Below are 22343 nucleotides of genomic sequence, written 5' to 3'. Positions count from 1 at the left end.
CTCATTTATCCCCACACTTTGCCTCCTGTTAGTCAACCAATTCTCTATCTTGCTAATATGTTACTCATAACACCACGCATCTTGATCTTATGCAGCAGCCTTTTGTGTGGCATCTTGTTAAAGGCCTTTTGGAAATCCAGTACACCACATCTATTGGGTCCCCATTCTTCACCGTGTTCGTAATGTCTTCATGGAATTCCAAAAGATTAGTTAAGCATGACCTGTCTTTCATGAACCAATGCTGTCTCTGCCTAAAGGGATAATTTCTATCCAGATGCCTTGCTATTCCTTCCTTGATAAGAGACTCAAGCATCTTCCCCACTACAGAAGTTAAGCTAACTGGTCTATAATTCCCCACCTTTTGTCTACCTTCCTTTTTCAACAGTGGTGTCATATTTGCTGTTTTCCAATCTGGTGGAACAGCCCCAGAATTCAGCAAATTTTGGAAAATTACCCCAAGTGCACTTGCTATTTCTCCCATCATCTCTTATGTACCTTGGGATGTATTCCATCAGGGCTTGTCTATCCTTAGCTCCATTATCTTGCCCAACACTACCTTTTTCTGTGATAATGATTGCTTCCAGGTCCTCACTTACCTTCGTCTCTTTGTCAATTCCTGGCATGTTATTCGTGTCCTCCACTATGAAGACCAAGACAAAATACCTGTTCAATGTCTAGGCAGTTTCCTCATATCCCATGACTAAATCCTTCTTCTCTTCCCCTAAAGGACCAATGCTTACTTTAGTCACTCTTCCATTTTATACATTTATATAAACTTTTATTATCTATCTTTATATTCTGAGCTAGTTTTTTCACATGTTCTATCTTACTTTTCTTTATAGCTCTTTTTGTGGCTATCTGTTGACCTTGAAAGCTTTTTCAACATTCTAATTTCCCACTGATCTTGGGCACTTTGTATGCCTTCTCTTTCAATTTGAAAGCCTCCCTTATTTCCTGAGACACCCATGACAGATTAACCCTTTTCCTGCAGTCCTTCCTTTTCACTGGTGTAAAGTTTTGCTGTGCACTTTAAAAAATTGCTCGTCAACTGTCCTACCACACGTCTTTGTTTCCAGTCTACGTTAGCCAATTCCTCCTTCACCCTAACGTAGTCTCCCTTGTTTAAGCACAGGACTCTGGTACTGGATTCTATCTTCACACTCTCCATTTGTGTTCAAGTTCAATCATACTGTGATTTCACCCTCCAAGAGGATCCCTAACTATGAAGTCATTAATTATTGCTATCTCATTACACAGAACCAGATCTAGGACAGCTTGCTCCTTCATCGGTTCCATTACATACTGTTCAAGAAAACTATCACAGATATACTCAATGAACTCCACAAGGCTACCGGACAGAGCTGATTCGACATATCGACATGTGAATTAAAATCCCCCATAATTGCCATACCATTTTTATAGGCATTAGTTATTTCTTTGTTTATTGCCGGCCAATGTGATATTATTATTTGGTGTCCTATAGACAACACCAATTAGTGACCTTTTCTTCTTAGAATTTCTAATTCACAGCATTTGCTATGGTCTATTGTTTTCATGGCACATACTCCACTTTTGCATCTAATCTCATAATCCTTTCTTCGAATCATTATACTCACGAAGTACTTTTTCTAACTCCTTAGAATTTAGGAATGTCACAAAGGCCTTGTTGTCTGTCTTTATCTTGAATTGAAGACTGGGAACATAATCTGCAAATTTTCAAAAGTTGAGTTAGCAGCTAATGTTTTCTCACTCTGTTCGATCTTTGTCAGTTAACAGGATTAATAATTAATTTTTCTAAATTTTCCATCCATATAGATCTGGAAGAATACAAGCCCCTGAAGAAGACGCATTTGCAGCAATGACAATAGGTCTCTCTGTATCATAGTGAGACATCAGGTGATACCAATATCTGTTTGATCTTCCAACTACATCTGTTGTGCTTCCTCCCAGCACCACATATTGTCTTGTGGTTCACTGATAACAGCCAGGTTGGGCAAGAACTTCTCAACTTGCTTTACCATGCCCACGAAACCTTAAAGCTATGGTGCTGTTATGTTTCGAGGATCTGGAAGCCCTTTGCATGCCCTTGTCTTCTGTGGATAAACCTTGACATTGGATGCATTTACAATACATAGAACATTGAACAGTACAGGCCTTTCGGCCCAAGGTGTTGTGTCAAGCATTTACCTTAATCTAAAATCAACCTAACCTACACACCCCTCAATTTACTGTCATCCATGTGCTTGTCCAGCAGTCGCTTAAAAGTCCCTAATGTCTCTAACTCTACCACCACCAGTACAGTGCATTCCATGCACCCACCACTCTCTGACAGCTGATGTCTTACATCTCCCAATACCTTCCTCTAATCACCTTAAAACAATGACCCCTCATGATAGCTACTTCTGCCCTGCGGAAAAGTCTCTGGATATCTACTCTATCAATGCCTCTCATTACCTTGAACACTTCTATCAAGTCAGCTCTCTTCCTTCTTCTCTCCAGCCTAGCTCACTGAATCTCTCTTTATGAGACATGCCCTCTAATCCAGATAGCATCCTGTGCCCTCTCTAAAGGATCTACCATCTTGCTGTAATGAGGCGACCAAAACTGGACACAATATTCCAAGTATGGTCTAACCAGGGCTTTATTGAGCTGCAACAAAACTTCTCAACTCTTAAACTCAATCACTCTGTTAATGAAAGCCAAAATACCATATGCCTTCTTAACAACCCTACCAACTTGGTATTCAAATTTGACCTTCCAAACTGAATCACTTCGCATTTGTCCAGGTTAAACTCCATTTGCAACTTCTCAGCTCAGCGCTGCATCCTGTCAATGCCATGTTGTAGCCTGCAACAGCCCTCCACTCTATCTACAACACCACTGACCTTTGTGTCATTGACAAACTTGCTAAGCCACCCTTCCACTTGCTCACCCAAGTCATTTATAAAAACTACAAAGAACAGATGCCCAAGAATAGACCCCTGTGTGACACCACTGGTCACTGACCTCCAGGCGTCCACCACTCGCTGTCTTCTTTCGGCCAGCCAATTCTGTATTTAGACAGCCAAATGTCCCTGTATCCCATATCTCCTAACTTTCTGAATGAGCCTACCATGGGAAACCTTATCAAACTGAAATCCATATACACCACATCCACCATTCGACCTTCGTCACGTCCTCAAAGAACGCAATAAGGCTTGTGAGGCATGACATGCCCCTCACAAAGCCATACTGACTATCTTTAATCAAACTACATTTTTCCAAATAGTTATAAATCCTACCTCTCAAAATCCTTTCCAGTACCTTGCTTACCACAGTCATAAGACTGACTGGTCTGTAATTTCCAGGGATTTCCCTATTCCCTTTCTTGAACAGGGGAACAACATTCACCTCCCTCCAATCAGCTGGTACTATTCCCATGGAGAGTGAGGATGCAAAGATCATCACCAGTTACACCCAAAGAATTTGACAGCTGCCTGTGAAAACCCACATTTGTTGCATCAGAGTCCTCCTTGGCATGACTGCACATCTTGCATTCTCGTGTCATGTTCTGCTTGAATGAATCCTTGGATCAGAACATTTTTCCTGTGACATATGGCTCCACCCTGTCTTTGAAGAACACTTGATATTGTCTTTTGGAAGATGTCTGATCCTGATGTGATGCCCAAGAGTAATCCGTTGAAACAAAACCTCTTGCATGGTGTCATGAATGTTATGAGCAACTTAGAGTCTTCGGCGAGTGATAATTGCAAAAAAAAACATTCTTTGCATCCAACTTCATGAAGATTAAACTTGTTTCCAATTGCACCAAGCTATCACCACAGACAACATAGGATTCTTTCCAGATTCAACAGTGTGGGTCAGCTGTGTAGAAACTACACAGGTTCTGATAGATTGGGCTTTGGCGCTGGGATCATCCTCAAACACAGCTTGTTGCTCCTTTCAACGTATAATCAATTTTATTCTTCGCCTTAAGCAAGAGTTGGTAATTATTTTTTCTGTTCAGGCAAACAGGCTTTTGTGTAGAGTGATATGAAATGCTGTCTTCAGGTTTCCTCATACTCTGAACAGTTGTAGAAATTCAGCTCTGAATTATTTTCGGCTACTTTTCTTGATTTTCCAAATCTTCTCCGTTAATCAATTATAAGTCCATGCAGGCTTGCCTACATTAGATTGAGCAATTTTAATTCAGAATCACACACAAGATTTCAGTAATTTTGCCTTTTCTAGATTGGAGGGTTGCATTCCATTATCCTATGAACTTGAGTTCTACACTTCCTAGCCCATTTGAGGTTTTGTGATGGCTGAAGAGAACCTTTCTCCAACCTTGTTCAGCATCAGAAAGAAGCAAGACTGTGTCTAACCTAAAGCAAATCATGTTTTCATCAACTAGGATTTCAGCACTCCAGTAGTTTCTGCTTGGTTCATGAATCCTTCCAAGAAAAGTCAGTTCAATATCATTGATATTTTCTCTATCACAAATCTTGCTAACTTTCAAAGGCTTTACTTTTTGCTTATTCTGCACAGGTTTCTTGCTGCAATATACAACCTGAAAGTGACCATTTTTCTTGCAAAAATGGCATTAGTCATGTTGATAGATCAATTTTTACACCAATATTTTCTCTTCCCTCACCGATCAGTTAGTTGGAGCTGTTGGTGGATGTGCCTCCTAATTCTTCTGCTTTTGTTAAGCTGCTCCTCTGCTTTTAAATTTACCATACTCCACCAAGTCATTCATTTTTTGGGATATAGTTTTTTTCTGCCATCTCAAATCACTAATTGATTTTGCCTCCTGACCTCAGCTGGTATGCTCAGTTGAATTATCTTTGTTAAGGTTAAATCACCTCTCAACTACAATTAGTCAGACATAGTTACATCCAGACGGCAATAAATAATTCTGTTCGGAAAATGTTAACTTTTATTGGAATACCTCTTACTATATTAGCTTTTTTACAGTGTTATACAAGACTCAGTAAGGTTGTCTTACAATATATCACTTCCTGTGAGGATGTGCATTCTATCCTATTAGCATATTACAGTTAGAATTAACCCCTCTATTACATATTATTGGACATAGTTTTTGTGTTTATCACAGAACACACATAGTTGAATTTATTCACTATCTCTGTGTTAGGCCAATGTAGACCATTTTACTCTTTTGGTCTTTGTCTCTTTTATGTTCAATTTAAAAACTCTGTACTTTTTGACTAGGTCTGATATAATCTCTAGCTTTTCCTTTGATCTGGCTTTGAATGTGGGGCAATCTGTACACCTGAAATTTCATCAGCCATACCCTCCGAGTATGCAGTCACATCTTTTTGGTAACAATTCTTGCACAGCCTCATTATCTCTCCCAACGCATAAAAAGAAAGGGGGATGGATGTAGGTTAGCTGAAACAAAGGTTTGTTTCATGAAAATGAACCTTCCAGCTCAGCCACCAAACTACGTCCAGAACCTCAATCTGACCTACACCTCTTCTCAAAATTTGCTAGAATGGGTGATACACCAGCCTAACCTTTTTCCCAAACTGGAATTGGTTTCTATGTCGATCACTAACTTTGAAACTCTGAAAGCATTTTTGTATAGCTCCTATAATGGCCACATTGAATTTGGGTGCATGAAAGTCCATAAAATCAAACTGTACAGTGTTGAAAACTTTGGTTTAGTCAATGGACATGAACCAAAGCTGGCCTTCCCACTTATTTTTACCTTTCTCTATGGATTTCTGAGCAGGAGCTTCAATATCAACAGTAAATTCATCAGCTATATTCAGAACACAGCATTGGTTGTTTGCTAACCATTTCACATGAACTCAAAACTTTCATGGAGTGGTCAATATCAACTCTAAGTCCTTCCATCTCCCTTTTGTACAAAATTTCCCACATTTCACTTTCAATTTTTAATTGGGGGAAGAGGAAAGGAAATGCAAAAGTGCCTGGTAGAATGAAATGTGACCAGCAAGACCAGGAATATAAAGGCAGAAGTGGGTACTGCAGATGCTGGAGATTAGAGTCAAGATTAAAGTGGTGCTGCAAAAGCACAGCTGGTCAGGCAGCATCTGAGGAGTGATGAAGGGCTTTTGCCCGAAACGTCGATTTTCCTACTCCTCAGATGCTGCCTGACCAGATGTGCTTTTCTAGTACCACTGTAACCAAAAACATAAAGGCCTGCCAATCCAAACAGTAGGATCACCTTTAATAAAGACTGCAGCTTTCCTTAAATGCATATTTAAATTAACTTCCACAAGGATGGAAACGGAAAGCTGGTGGCAAGAGACAGCACACAGAACATATGGGAACACCAGTAAGACCTAATGTGCTTAGTCAGCTTTGGGTGAATGTCCTTGCTATCTATCTAACAGAATGGATTAAAATTTCAAATGGCAAGATTCCATTTGTGACATATTTGACTTTTGGACTGTCAAATTAAAGATTGGCTTAAATTTGGAAATGGAGCATTTGGTATGAGTCAAAAAAGCACCTTCACGGCACATCTTTAAAAACGGAGATGAGAATACACATGTCTTCAAAAAGTTAGCAAAAGTTGTTTGACAACTTTAAAAAAAACCTGACACAGCTCGCAAAAAGTTGTTGACTCAAGAACAGTTCAAGCATGCAAAAACAAGTCGTTACATGGGCTTTGTACCTTAAATAATAGGTACACAAAACATTCATTCACTTGTGTTGGCACAGAAGACATAAGCATATAAAGCCTGAAGGAGAAATTCCAAAGTGAAAGGATCAGGTTTGGAATTTTTTCATGAAAAATAAGTTGTTCAGATAATTTTTTAAATTTTCATGCTTCACAATAAACAGACTTATAATCTAAAAAGGGCAAAAGGTAACAATTGGCTTTTTAACAGATCAGCTCACTAATCTCTCCTGACCCAATTCACAGAAACACTATGTTCCATCAAATTCATCATCTGTCAGAGGCAGATTTTACTCCCCTTCATGCTCTCTGTTAACACTGGCATGCCTGTTTGGTCTATCAGTTCCTCAGTGCAGTATCCTCAGCTACTTCATCAATGACTTTCTTTCCATTATAAATGGGATTGATATTCAGGCTTTATTTGCAATCCTTAGATAATGAAGCTGACCGTTCTCTCCACAAACTTGGAAAGCTTCATTAGGTGAGAAATCTAGAGAGCATTTAGGCTTGAAATGGTAAATGGCAGGTGACATTCACATTACTCAGATGCCTGACAAGGGCCATCTCCAAAATACTTAATCATATCTGCTCCACACTCAATGTCATTATATTCAATAAAATGTCCCACCATCAACTCCCTGGGAGTTGGCCTAACCAGAAATTTAACTGGAATAGACACGTCAATACTGTGTCAACAAAAGCAGGTCACAGGTTTGGCGTTCTGTGTGCATGACTCATCTCCTGATTCCCAAAAGCCTTTCCAGTCTCCAGATGAACAAGACAGCAGGGTGCTGGAATATTATAGTATGAACTGCTGCATTTCACTGACTACTTCAGGAGCACTTCACAAATCTGTGATCTCTATAACCAAGGGAAGTGAGAAGCACCACTTGCAAGCACCCCACCAAGTTACACACTATCCTGATTTGGAAATATCTAGCAGTTTGTTCATCATTGCTAGGTAAAAATACTGAAACCTGATAACACCACAGAATAACTACACCATATCAACTACAGTGATTCAAGCCAGTAAACTCACCACCTGCTTTTCAAGAGTAAATAGGGATATTTGTCTTAAATGCTGGCCTTATCAGAGAAGCCCCCGACATACTATGAATGGATTAAAAATTGCTCCATGGCCTCTTCCCTTTTAGCACTGCGACTGTCTCCAGTCCTACAATCTTCAAAGATATCCACCCTCCTCTAACCCAAGTCACATATGTGATCCTTTTTTTTGCTCCATTTGTGGTAATGGTGCCTTGAGAAACTAAGGACCAAATTTTCATTCCTAACACAATTGGCATCAGGAAAATTCCTAACTCTGCAAACTGATTCAGGAAAGCATGCTTGAAATAACTGGATTTCATTCCAGAGTTGCAAGTGCTAGCTGGAGTCAGACCTACTACTCATGAAAAGAATTCAAAGGCTACTGCAGACGTTGTCATATGCAGAGGTGGGATGCTAAAAGGGCTCGCACCATTGCTCTGGGACTTTGCCCAAGCTGTTCAAAAAAAAAAGCAAAAACAGTATTCAAGCCCTCAGACACACACATCACCTGCCCTGCATGCCATACCCATGGACCTTTACCTCCTCCTTGACCATTGCCTTTCCACCCCATGTCACCCTCAGATCCCACATATCAACTTAGTTTTAACTTATACCAACACATGATTCCATTCATTTATATAGTTATTTGGTGCAATGCACAATTAGGTCTCTTTACCTGAAGAAAGATATACTTGCCAAAGAATAAGTTGATTCCTGCGATGGCGGGATTGTCCCACAAAAAGAGAATGAGGAGAGTGAACCTGGACCTATATATTCGTTGAAGTATACAAAAATTTTCTCAGGCTTGATAAGGTTGAAGCAGGAAGGATGTCTCAGCTTGCTGGGAGTTCAAGAATCAAGAGACACAGTCTCATAATGAGAAGTAGAACATTTACATCCGAGATAAAGAGGAATTTCTTCACTCAGAGGGGAAGATTTAATAGACCAAATGGCATACTCCTGCTCCTATTTCCTACGTCTATGTATTAAAGCCCCTACGCCAACTTAGTGCCAATTCATATAATCCTGATACCATTCCTCCACTTATCCTCATAGCCATTTAAAACCCCAGACAAACTTAGTGCCACCTCAGGCCTATACAAACCTCCCACATACTACCATTTACGCTTATGTACCATTTACATAGATACTCTATGCCAACTCAGCCAGTACCTACTATTGAACAGGCCTAGTTAGCCATGGTGAGATTAAATAACATTCTATATGTCTATTACAGACTTATTGAAAAAAACAATAATTGACAAAAGCTCTTACAATACATTTATAAATCTCATAATTCTTAATCCTTACAAAAACAAACATTTCCTTTAATGTTTCCATTCATGTTAACACAAATACTTATATTCATAACTCCACAATGCTAATATTCTTATAACTACTTGGAGCTGTCAATCAAATTGTGAACTTCCAGGCCCCTACAGTGATAACGATAGGCAATGCAAACTGTGAAGTAGCAATAATCACTATGTCAACAAAGGAAACAGCTAGCACCAATTTCTTTCACCTGCATCTGATTTTTTTCAAAAACTTTAAAGAGCTTGATTTAATTAACATGACAATTTGACAATTGCACACAGCTTATCCAGTTTTCAAGCACATTTATATCTATTCTTAAGAATCCCAAAAGTCTATCTAACTCTTCAAATAACTTTCCTCAGTTCAAACCTTTTCCTGCAAAGTCCAAAGCCCACAAATTGTGTTTTGGGAATCCCAGTAATAAAAATTGCTTCTGTTTGAAGACAGTTTCATTTTCAATTGCAACCCTACCTTGATAAACCACATATGAAATATGTTCATCCCCTGTAACAACACCCATCAATAAAATGATAGGTGACAGGACTTCTGGAAAAGGAGTTTCAGTACAATTTTGGCCAAGGCACAGTGCCTTCTTTCCTTTACAGAATTCAAACCTAAGCTCTGGAATTATCTCTCTGAGCTCTCTGCCTCTGTACTTTTTGCTCTGCATTTACGAATCCACATCTTTTTAAACTAAACTTTAGACCGTGATTCCTAATTTCTCTTATGTGACAAACTTTCGAATTTTGTCTGAAGTGTCTTCCAGGCAACTTTATAATAAAAGGGTTTTATAATTCAAGTTGTTGTTTTGGATATTTTACTACATTAAAAACAGTACATAAATGCCAACTATTACTCTCTCCTCATTTTAAAAATTGTTTTATGGGATATAGGCATCACTGATTTGGCCAGCATATACTGTATTGCCTATCCCTAATCTCAATGGTAGTATGTGCCTTCATGAAGTACTCTAGCCTTCTGGTTTGATTCCTTTTAAAACATTGTTAAGGAGTTCCAAGATTGTGATGCGGCAACAGTGAAGGAATGGTTACACTGTTCCAAATCAGGTTATTGTGTAGCTTGGAGGCAATGGTGTAACCAAGTGCAAACTGCCCTTGTCCTTCTAGATGGCTGAGAATGAGAATTTAGAAGGTGCTGCTGAAGATGTGGCAAATTAGATTAGATTCCCCACAGTGTGGAAACAGGCCCTTCGGCCCAACAAGTCCACACCAACCCTCCGAAGAGTTGCCCATCCAGACCCATTTCCCTCTGACTAATGCACCTAGCGCTCTGGGCAATTCAGTATGGCCAATTCACCTGACCTGCACATCTTTGGACTGTGTGAGGAAACCGGAGCACCCAGACGAAACCCACGCAGACACGGGGAGAATGTGCAAACTCCACACAGACAATTGCTGGAGGCTGGAATCAAACCTGGGACCCTCGTGCTGTGAGACAGCAATGCTAACCACTGTGCCACCTTGTTGCAAAGTATTTTGCACAGATGGTGCACATGACTATCACAATGTGCTGCTGGCAGAAGGAATTAATATTTAAGATGGTGGATGGGGCACTGATTAAGAAGGCTGCTTTCTCCTGAGTAGCATCGAGCACTTTGAGTGTTGTTGGAGTTGTACTCATTCGGACAGCCTTCCATCACACTCTTGACCTGTGTCTTGTAAATAATGAACAGCATTTGGCTAGTTAGGAGGTGCATCACCCTTCACAGGATGGCCTTCAATTCCCAGCCTCTGACCAACTGTTGTAACACAGTATTTATCCAATTGGTCTGGTTCAGTTTCTGGTCAAAAGCAATCCCTAAGATGTTAATAGACAGGGAGTGAATGAAGGTAATGCTAATAAATAAAGGAGATTTGGTTAAGAGACAATCTTGTTAGAGGCAGTTGACTCCTGACAATTGTGTAGTGCATATGATAGTTGTGACTTCTCAGCCCAAGTTCTGCACGTTCAGATCTATATTTTTAACAAACCCATTCAGATATGTAATGACATATTTAAGGAGCAGGTGGGACTTAAACTCAGGTCTTCTGGATCAAAGATAGGGATGCCAGCACGACACCACAAGAGCCCAAATTAGTGTCCCAGGTTCAGTTATTTTTAGCTGCTTTCATCATAAGGTTAGAAGTGGCGATGTTTGCTGATAGTTCTGCAATGTTTAGTACTGTTTGCGACAGTTCAGGTACTGAAGTACTGTCACTGAATCATAGAATGCCTCCAGTACAGAATGAGGCCATTCTGTCCATGCCGACTGCACCAAACCTCTATCGAGCATCCCACCCAGACCTTCCATATCCCTGGAACCCTGCATTTACCATGGCTAATTTGTCTAGCCTGCACATCCATGGACACCATAAGGCAATTTAGCATGGCCAATCCACCTATCCTGCACATTTTTGGACCATGGAAGAAACTGGAGCACTGGCAGAAACCACGCAGACATTGGGAGAATGTGCAAAATCTACACCGTACCCAAGGCAGGGATCAAACCCAGGTCCCTGGCATATGAGGCAGCAATGTTAATCACTAGGCCACATGTTTGTATGCTGAAAAAATGTGTTGCTGGAAAAGCGCAGCAGCTCAGGCAGCATCCAAGGAGCAGCAGAATTGAAGAAGGGTTTATGCCCGAAACGTTGATTCTGGGTGGGATGCTCGACAGAGGTTTGGTGCAGTCGGCATGGACCGAATGGCCTCATTCTGTACTGGAGGTATTGTATGATTCAGTGACAGTACTTCAGTACTTGAACTGTCACAAACAGTACTAAACATTGCAGAACTATCAGCAAACATCGCCACTTCTAACCTTATGATGAAAGGAAGGTCATTGATGAAGCAGCTAAAAATTACTGAACCTGGGATACTAATTTGGGCTCTTGTGGTGTAGTACTAGCATTCCTATCTTTGATCCAGAAGACCTGAGTTTAAGTCCCACCTGCTCCTTAAATGTGTCATTACATATCTGAACAAGTTTGTTAAAAATATCTACCCTGAGGAACTGCAGGGCTCTTGTGGTGCAGCTTTAGTGTCCTTATACTGAATTACAAGACACAGGTTCAGATCCCAGAGGTACACCATAACACTTTTTAAAATGTTGATTTAAAATATCCACAATATTTACCCTGAGAAACTATAGGGCTCATGTGGTGCAATGACAACGGTCAATCTTTGGGACAGGACAGTTAGCTTCAATTCCCACTTTCTCCAGAGGTGAATAATGATATCCATGACCATTGATTAAAGGTACCTACTCTAAGAAATTGAGGGCTCTTGTGGCATAATGGTAGTTTCCCTGCCAAATATATAAAAAAGAAAGAACTGTGGATATTGTGAATCAAAAACATAAACAGAAGTTGCTGAAAAAGCTCAGCAGGTCTGTGAAGAGAAAAAGAAGTTAATGATCAGGTCTGCCGACCCGCCCTCAGTTCTTTGGAAATCTTTGGACCTGAAACATTAACTTTGATTTCTCTTCACAGATGCTGCCAGACTTACTGAGTTTTTCAGGCAACTTCTGTTCTTGTTACAGAGGCTATGCCCTCAGGTCTTAGTCTCTCATACTAGTAGAAACATTTTCTCCATATCCACTGTATCCAGGCCTTTCAGTATTCCATAACATTAAATGAGGTCCTCTCTCATTCTTCTTAACTCCATCATGCAAGACCTGGAGTCCTCAACTGCTCCTCATGACAGTCCCTTCATCCCTGGGATCATTACTGTAAACCTTCTCAGGACTCCTTCCAACGCCAGCATCTTTTCTTAGCGATGGGAGCCAAAACTGTTCACAGTATTCCAAATGCAGCCTTATCTGAGTGTTACACAGGCTCAGCAGTATATGTCTGCTCTTGTATTCTAGCCCTCTTGAAATGAATGTTGACCTGACCCACTGAATGCCCAACAGCGCCAACCTTGTGGTTCAAAATTTTGGCATCAACAGTATTTTTACCCCTGAAACACGCAAGACGCACTATTTTCCAACAGTGAAAACTCTGTGGTAAGGGGCACTAATGGATAACCTTGTTTGCCGACGAATCAGCAACAACACCCAGTCGCCCACCCGACCGGTTTCCGTCTATCCTAAGAAACGGAGACTGAAGGAGACATGGCGAGATAAACTAGTGCCGCCATTGAAGTCAGGAGGCCGCCGCCTTGTGTATTTTTTTTTCTTGGGTTTTGTGCAGCGGTGTATTTGGATATATGACTTTTGCGCCTCATGTTTTTGACAGTAAATACAGAGCATACCTAGGACTCCCTCTCCCAGGGTGCACGGCGGCTGTCGCCATGGAGACAGGAAGGGGCGGGAGCGGGAAGGGATGGAGACCGTTGGCGGGCCCGAGCTCACGATGACCACTTCGGAGAGTGGAAGAGCGGGCGGTGCCGTACTCGCATCGGTTTGCAACTAGTTTATCAGTAAGGTGCCAACAGGAAAGGGAGTAGGTAGTGTTGGGTTTCTGAACAGTCTAAGACGACGATGATTGGTGTAATTGATGTGAACCTACCCGCTCGGCGGTGCTCTGCCTCCGCTATGTAACCTCGGTGCGCCACAACTACGGAGAGCGGATTGATCCAAGTGCACTTTGTTCTTTAAACTTCTGTGGTGTGTGTGCCCGTGTGAGGGTGGTGAAGGGTTTCTGTGCTTCCCACGGATTTCTCTTTGAAATATCGAAAGTTAAGATTTCCCCTAATTACGCTGCAAAAGAAAAACAAATGATATTTACTTTTGCCTCCCCTCCCCATAGTTTCTGATTTTGTCCCGAAGTCTAAGCTGTGCGGAGGAATCGTGCTTCCGATGCTGCAGCCCGCGGTTTAGCCGGTTACTGTGGATGGGCACTTGAAGCGGCCTGAGCGCCCACTAACTCTCCTGTTTCCAACACTGTCCAGTTGGAATCGGACCAACACTCACACGTGGGACTTTCCTGACTTCGGTGAGCCCAGAACCCTATGTGTTGCTAAGTTTGCCAGCCTTCCCGGATTGAGCTGGAGACTCGAATTGAAGGTTAATCGCCAGCACACTGGCATGTGCAAACCTGAGAAACGTTATAGAGAGAACTCTGAGGAAAAGTCATTTTCTGTGAAAATTTCTCTTCATATTTTACATGTTAGGAGACAGTTATTTGGCATTCAAGCATCTTCTGATTGGGTCTTGAGTGTTTTGCTTTCCAACTGGTGTGAAGCAATATAAATATTGTTCTGGCTGATTTTTAGGTGAGATCACTTACAGTATGGAGATAGGCCCTTCAGCCCAACAAGTCCACACCAACCCTCCAAAGAGTAACCTACCCAGAACCATCCCCCTACATCTACTGCTGACTAATGCACCTAACACTATGGGCAATTTAACATGGCCATTTCACCTCACCTGCGCATCTGTTGGATTGTGGGATGAAACCCACACAGACATGGGGAGAATGTGCAAATTCCACACAGACAGTTGCCCAAGCTGGGAATTGAACGCAGGTCCTTGGCACTGTGAGGTAATAGTGCTAACCACTGAACCACCATGCCAACTCAACATTGCTGAGGTCCCACTGAGATAGTCTTTGATAGCCGTTTTGTCAGTTTGACAAAATGAACAATTTTATGCTTTGAAAAATATACTAAGGATTTTTCAAATGTGTCCATTTGTGAGATGTAGATATCACTAGAAAGGTCCAATCTATATTGTACATTGCTAATTGCCCTTGAGAAAGTGGTGGTGCCTACAGTGTTGCTAAGTATAGAATTTAAAATTTTGACAACACAATAAATAAATAAAATATATTTCAAGCCAAGATGGTGACATGAATTTGAAAGGTACGTGGAGCTGATGTTTTTTTAAAAACAACTTTGGTGAATTGATGCTGTGCTTTGAGATGGTGCATGTTGCACAGGTGATGGAGCTGTGAACATTTAAAATGGATGACAATGCTGATCAAGTAGACCGTTGTGATCCATGCAGTGTTGAGTTTCTCAAGTGTGGTTGAGTTGCTCAAAGACATGAAATTGGCAAGTATTCTCTCATACTCTTCATTTGGACCTTTAATTGATGGAAAGCCTTTGGCCAGTCAGAAGTTGGCTAACTAGCTGTGCAACACTGAACCCCTGACCTGCTATAGTAGACAGTGTATCTGTGCCAGCCCAGCTACATTTCTGATTAATGTTAATCTGTAGTATATAAATGGTAGGGGTTTGATAATGCAATGCCAGTGAATGTCATGGCAATGTAGTTAGACATGCTTGTTCTAGAGAGGTGTATTGCTCGGCAGTTGTTTAGCATGAATGTAAGAAGTTCAAGCCTGCATATTATCTAGATCTTCTTGCATGCAGTTGTGAACTGCGAAAGTATCCAACAATTGGATTGAATATCATGAAATTATCAGCAAACATCCCTACTTCTTTCTGATAGAGGGAAAGTAATTGAAGGAACAGCAAACGATAGTTAAGTCTTGTACAGTCCCGAAGGGAATACTACATAAATATTCTGGAAATAAGATCTTCAGATTCCAGAAGTCACATTCATCTTCCTTTATTGCTAAGTACAACTCCAGCCAGTGGAGAGTTTCGTTATGGACTGGGCCAGACCCCTCAAAACCTCATTAAGCAGATAGCCCAGACAATAACTTTGCTGTTTGTTTAGCTAGGTGTATAGTGGCTATTACAACCATAAGACATAGGAGTGGTAGTAAGGCCATTCAGCCCATCGAGTCCACTCCACCATTCAATCATGGCTGATGGGCATTTCAGTGCGACTTACCTGCACTTTCCCCGTATCCCTTAATTCCTTGTAAGATTAAGAATTTGTCAATCTTTGCCTTGAAGACATTTATCGTCCCTGTCTCCACTGCACTCTGTGGCAATGAATTCTACAGGCCCACCACTGTCTGGTTGAATAAATGTCTCTTCATTTCAGTTCTAAATTGACCCCCTCTAATTCTAAGTCTGTGCCCACTCTTCTCAGTATCACCGCCTGACTGTACCAAATTCCCAGCATCCTCCCTTTCTAAGCAATGCATTATCTTGTAAACTTCTATTAAATCTCCCCTCAACCTTTGAAACTCTAATGAATACAATCCCAGGATCCTCAGCCGTTTGTCGTATATTAGGCCTGCCATTCCAGGGCTCATCCATGTGAATCTCCGTTGGACCCGCTCCAGTGCCGTTATGAACTTCTAGAGGTGTGGGGCCCACAACTGGGCACAATATTCCAAATGGGGCCTAACTGGAGCTTTATAAAGTCTCAATAACACATCACTGCTTTTAAATTCCAAGTTAAAAATACCACAACACCAGGTTATAGTCCAACTGGTTTAATGGAAGCACACTAGCTTTCGGTGCGCTGCTCCTTCATCAGGTGGTAGATTCCAACCTTCTGATAAATGACAACATTACATTTGCTTTTTTAACCACGGACTCAACCCGCAAGTCAACCTTTAGAGAATCCCAAACTAGCACTCCCAGATCCCTTTGTACTTATCAATCCCTTTATGAATTTTCTCACCATTTAGAAAATAGTCCATGCCTGTATTTTTTTTTCCCAAAGTACAAGACCTTGCATTTGTTCACATTGAATTTCATCAGCCATTTCTTGGACCACTCTCCTAAACTGTCTAAATCTTTCATCAGCCTCCCCACCTCGTCAGAACTACCTGCCTGTTCACCTAATTTCATATCATCGGCAAATTTTGCCAGAATGCCCTCAGTCTCTTCAGGCCATTAATATATAAAGTGAACAGCCTCCACACAAACACTGAACCCTGCGAGACACTACTTGTCACTAGCTGCCATTCTGAAAAAAAGCCTTTTATCCCAACTTTCCGCCTTTTGTCAGACAGCCAATACTCAATCCATGCCAGTAGCCCACCTCGAACACCATGAGCCCTCATCTTATTCAGCAGTCTCCCATGAGGCACCTTATCAAAGTCCTTTTGGAAGTCTAGGTAGATAACATCCACTGGGTTTCCCTGGTCTAACCTATTTGTTACCTCTTCAAAGAATTCTAGTAGGTTTGTCAGGCACGACCTCCCCTTACTAAATCCATGCTGACTTGTTCTAATCTGACTCTGCACTTCCAAGAATTTAGAAATCTCATCCTTAACAATGGATTCGAGAATTTTACCTACAACCGAGGCTAATCGGCCTATAGTTTTCCATGTTTTGTCTAGATCCTTTCTTGAACAAGGGGGTTACAACAGCAATTTTCCAACCATCTGGGACTTTGCCTGACTCCAGTGACTTTTGAAAGGTTACAACCAATGTCTCCGCTATTTCTTCAGCCACCTGCCTCAGACTTCTAGGATGTAGCCCATTGTGAGGGGGGGAGTTTTCACAGTGTAAATTAGTTGGATCGACTTTTAAACAGACAAAATTTATTTACAAATTATTAAATGAATCACAAAGGACAGAAAATAGTCGATAATCTATCCTATTAAACCCGACTAAACGATGCTGTTCTGAAGAGACATGCAACAGTCCCAATACAAACATCCCTTAGCAGAAACAGTAAAACATGGCACAGGCAACCTACAGTTTGTAAGGAAAGAGAGAAATCAGCAACATGTTTCACACATCCCCTGCTGCAACTGAACCAAAACATCTCTGCTGCCAGGATTGGCTGTTCCCCTTTCATTATGGAAATTATTTCTAAAACATGAGAGCCTTTGGCTGAGGTATCATCTGTTTAGGGGTAAACAAAGACACCTCAATAAACCATTCATCTCTATACCAACTCAGCTGTTTTCGAGCCTGGGCTGTTTTACAAGCCCTCCGAAAAAAAATCAAGGAATCAGTAAATTTTAGACAAGGGACCAGCTTTGTGACACCTCCCCCCTTAAAAAATGAACCATCAATATCCAAAGATGGCTTCATTTTTAAAACCCCTTAAAAAATTGGTTAGTACTCTAAAACGCACATATACATTACACTGACTATACACATGCAGAACTACATTCAGTTTAGTCTGTGGTACTTCCACCACCGAATCCTCCCCCCCCCCCCCCCCCCCCCCCCCCACCGTCTCTCATTCAAGTTTCAACAAGGCAATGGCAATCATGTTTTCTCGACCTGCCACATGCACAATTGTCAAATTGAATCGTTGCAATAACAAGCTCCAATTACAGTCTGGCATTTTTTACCTTAAATTTCTGCACAAATTTCAATGTATTGTGATCAATGTATGCGATCGTCTCAGATGCATTGCTGGTAATATAAACACTGAGATGTTGTCGTACCAGAACCATGCTTAAATTTCCTTTCGCAACTGTTGAATATTTCTGCTGATGAACAGTTTCCTGGAGAAATACCCAACAGGTCTTTCTATCTTCTCAGCATCGTCCTGCAGGAGCACAGCACTGACACTCAGATTGCTGACATTGGTAGCCACCTTAAAGGTTTTGTGTACAAGGTGTGGCTAATACTGGGGCTGTGGTCAACACAATTTTCAGGCTGTCAAACACCTGACAGTCAGGTGTCCGCTACAACTTGCCTTTTTTAAGTAATTCAATGAGTGGAGCTGCGACACTGCTAAAATTCAGCACAAACTTTCGATAAAATCCATTCAATCCCAGGAATCGTACTACTGCTCTTTTTGTCGATGGTGTGGGAAATTCCCCAATAACTTTTGTTTTTGCATCCTGTGGGGCCATTTGACCATGTCCAATAACCTGGCCCACTTTTCGCTAGGTTTACCACCAAGCCTATCTTCCAAAGTCAATCGAACAAGTCCGATAAATGTTGTACCTGTTGCTTCCATGAGTGACTAAAAATCACCACGTCATCGATGTACATAACACAGTTGGGTAATCCAGCAATGCCTTATTAGTTGGTTTCTGAAATATGTCTGGAGTGCTTTTCATACCAACTGACATGACTTTGTACTTATTTAATCCATTTGGTGTTATGAAAGCCGAAATTGCCTTTGCTCGTTCTGACAGGGGTACCTGCCAGTCGCCTCTAAGCAAGTCGAACTTGGAAACATAAGTTGCTTGTCTCACCTTTTTAATGAGTCTTCCAACCAAGGAATTGGATATACATCAGGTTTTGTAACTGCATTGACTTTGCAAAGGTCTACACTTTACCGCTAGGTACCATGTGTCTTTGACACCATTACTATGGGTGAGCTCCAATCACTGTAATTCACTTTGATTATGTCATCTTGGAGCATGTATTCAATCTCCTTCTAAACCTGTGCCAACTTTAAAGGGATATGCAGATAAGGATGTTGTTTAATTGGAACAGCATCTCCTATATCTACATCATGCACAATTAGATTAGTACTTCCTACTTTATTTCCGCATATCTCTCCATGTGATAGTAATAAGTCTTTCAGATCATTTTGATTTTTCTCAGGAAGGTAACCCAATAATTTATCCCAATTTTTGTCAATTTCCTCGTCCAATTTGATTTGAGGCATGTCTGTTCAGAATCCTCTGAACTTTAGCTTTTCCTTCTGTGCTGTAATCATTAACACCTTCTCTTGCTTTCCTTTCCGGTCAAAACACCTTCTGAGCATATTCACGTGGCACACTCTGAGATTTCTTCCAATCTGGAGTCCCTATCAAGTAGTTCACCTCACTCAATTTCCTTTCGATTTGATAAGGTCCACTAAACCATGCTTTTAAAGATTCACCTGTTACAGGAAATAACACTAATACCTTATTCCTAATAGCAAAATTGAGAATTTTTAATTTCTTGTCCGCTTTTGGTTTCATTGCATGCTGTAATACGTTTAAATGCTGTCTAGCCAACTCTTCAGCTCTATTTAGTCGTTCTCTAAAATTTAACACACAGTCCAAATGTGTGGTCTCCGAATTCTGACGCTATTTTTTCCTTAATCGATTTTAATGGTCCTCTCACTTCATGTCTAAAAACTAATTCAAATGGATTGAATTTGGTCGATTCATTTCATGCATCTCTGATTGCAAAAAGTGCAAACGGGATCCTTTTATCCCAGTCATCTGGATAATCCTGAGTATAAGCCCTCAACATGGTCTTTAGTGTTTTATGCTATCTTTCTAGTGGCTTCTGGATGGTATGCAGTAGATTTGAATTGTTTATGCCAAGGCTGTCCATAACTTCCTTGAATAGTTTTAATGTGAAGTTTGACCCTTGATCTGACTGGATCGCTATTGATAGTCCAAATCTAGTTTAAAAAAGTTGAGTTATTCCTCTACAATCCTTTTAGCTATGATATTGTGTAATGGAATGGCCTCTGGAAAACTTGTTGGTGCATCCATTATTATTAACAAATACAGATTCTCACTTTTTGTTAGAGGACCAAGGCAATCAATCAAGACTCTTGTAAAAGATTCCTCAAATGCTGAAATAGGTATTAACGGTGCAGGTTTTATTACCACCTGTGGTTTTCCAATTGTCTGACATGTATGACATCTCTGGCAAAACTGAACTACATCCTTGTGCAGTCCAGGCCAATAAAATGCCTTTGTATTTTAATCTGTGTTTTCCTCATTCCCAAATGACTTCCAAGTGGTAGTTCATGCGCCACTCACAACACCTTTCTGTACCCCACTGGCAATACAATTTGATGAATCTCTGTCCATTTCTCATCTGCTTGACTATGTGATGGTCTCCATTTACTATTAAGGCATCATTTTTCCGGTAATAACAAAAGGGATACATTCAGACTCTTTCTCTGCACATGCCTTTTGATACAACTGTCTTAAATTTTCATCTTTCGTCTGCAACTCAATGAGTTTTATTGAAGTAAAGATATTTGCATGGTCATTTATTTGCTCCTGTTTTATCTCAACCAACTAATTGAACACAGTCTCTGCTAATGCTACTTCAGCTTCCTTATCTGTACCATTTGATCTCTTCTCCTTCAACTGGTGACTCTGTGACCTCTTTACTACACAATCAGGGAAGATTTCCAGATAAGAATCCTGGATTACTTGCTTCCACTGTGCTTTCTGTTACCACTCTAACAAAATTTCCAGGCTCATACTGCTTTCCCTCGTCTGGCTTTTCTGTGCTTTTCCTAGCCCACCAACACTGATTTCATGTGCCGTACTTTATTACAATGAAAACACTGGAGCTTTTTACCTTCTTTGACCCCCTCAAGGGTTTCCTTTTTACCCTGTGGTAAGTTCTTATGATCTTCACTGAAATCTACCTTTCCCTTTCCACATGAGGATTTCTCTTTTCCCCAACTTTTATCCCTCTCAGATTGAAATTGATTCAGGAAGCCCTACTGTGGATTATGGACCAACTCATCGTCATCAGCCACTTCAACTGCTAATCTTGCCATTTTAACTCTCTGCTCTTCCATATGAGTTTGCACAATGTCGGGCAGTGAATTTTTTGAACTCCTCCAAAATAATTGTCTCTTTAAGGGCATCATAAGTTTGCTCTATTTCTAAAACTCTTATCCACCTATAAAAATTACTTTGTTTGATTATTTCAAACTCATTATAGGTTTGACCAGGATCCCAATCTTAGATTCTTGAAACGTTGTCTATTGGCTCCTGGTGTGAGCTCATATGCACTTAAGATAGCTTTTTTCCATCTCTTCATACTCCCCAGATACTTCCTCTGATAGTGATAGCTCTATCTACAAATTTGGTTTGGATCCACAAAATGCACATGGTCACTGGCCACTCCATTTGTTTAGCCACTTTTTCAAATGAGATGAAAAAGGCTTCCACATTCTTCTCATCAAATTTAGGGAATGCTTGAATATACTTAAATAGTTTCTCACCAGGCTTTTGACTACCAGGGGCTTGCTCAGCCTCACTAAGCCTAACTTCAGCCTTCATCTTCCATCCTTTTATGCTGACTTCCCTTTTTAAGTGTCAATTTCTGAAGTTTAAACTCTTTTTTTCTTACCCTTCTGATAGACCCCTTTGTTCTCTTTCTTTTTCTCTCTCTCCTGATTCTAATCATAACACTAATTGATTCATTTCTGCTGCCCTTTCATTCTCTCTCGCCTCAAACTCAAGCTGCTTCATTTTCAGTTGAATTCTTGCCATTTCTACAAATCCCAGTGTTTCCAGCAAATTTAAATACTGAGCTACTGCTGAAATCTTTCCTCACATTAGGAGGTAAATTCAACCCCAGCTTGTCTGTTAATTCCCACAGCTTAGTCTTATTTGCCTTTTGTAAAAACCCCCAAGATCACTTCTTCCACTTCCAGAACCTCCTTGGTGACTGAAAGTGCCATTGTTATCCTAGTGCTGTTTAAACCACCAAATCAACACCTGAAATAAAAGACATTAACACCTACCACTCGCTGTTTAAATCCTGAAAAGAGCTCCCAATCTGTTATGGATGGGGCCAGAGCCCTCAAAACCTCTTTAAGCAGGTAGCCCAGTGTGTAACTTCA

General features: G+C 40.8%; 1 protein-coding gene across 4 annotated transcripts in view; it reads right to left on the bottom strand.

Annotated features, from left to right (window-relative positions):
• Positions 1-13578, bottom strand: part of fggy (FGGY carbohydrate kinase domain containing) — a 352865-nt gene extending 339287 nt beyond the window's left edge. For all 4 annotated transcript variants that reach the window (XM_060829806.1, XM_060829809.1, XM_060829807.1 and 1 more), the window contains exon 1: positions 13528-13578. The gene's annotated coding sequence lies outside the window, so the exon portion shown is untranslated. The remainder of the gene's footprint in view (positions 1-13527) is intronic.
• Between the last annotated feature and the right edge of the window lie 8765 nt (positions 13579-22343).

The sequence above is a fragment of the Hemiscyllium ocellatum genome, chromosome 9 (genome assembly GCF_020745735.1).
Source record: "Hemiscyllium ocellatum isolate sHemOce1 chromosome 9, sHemOce1.pat.X.cur, whole genome shotgun sequence".
Lineage (NCBI taxonomy): Eukaryota > Metazoa > Chordata > Chondrichthyes > Orectolobiformes > Hemiscylliidae > Hemiscyllium > Hemiscyllium ocellatum.
The sequence above is the reverse complement of the archived record's forward strand: the minus strand, read 5'-3'. Positions and strand labels throughout refer to the sequence as shown.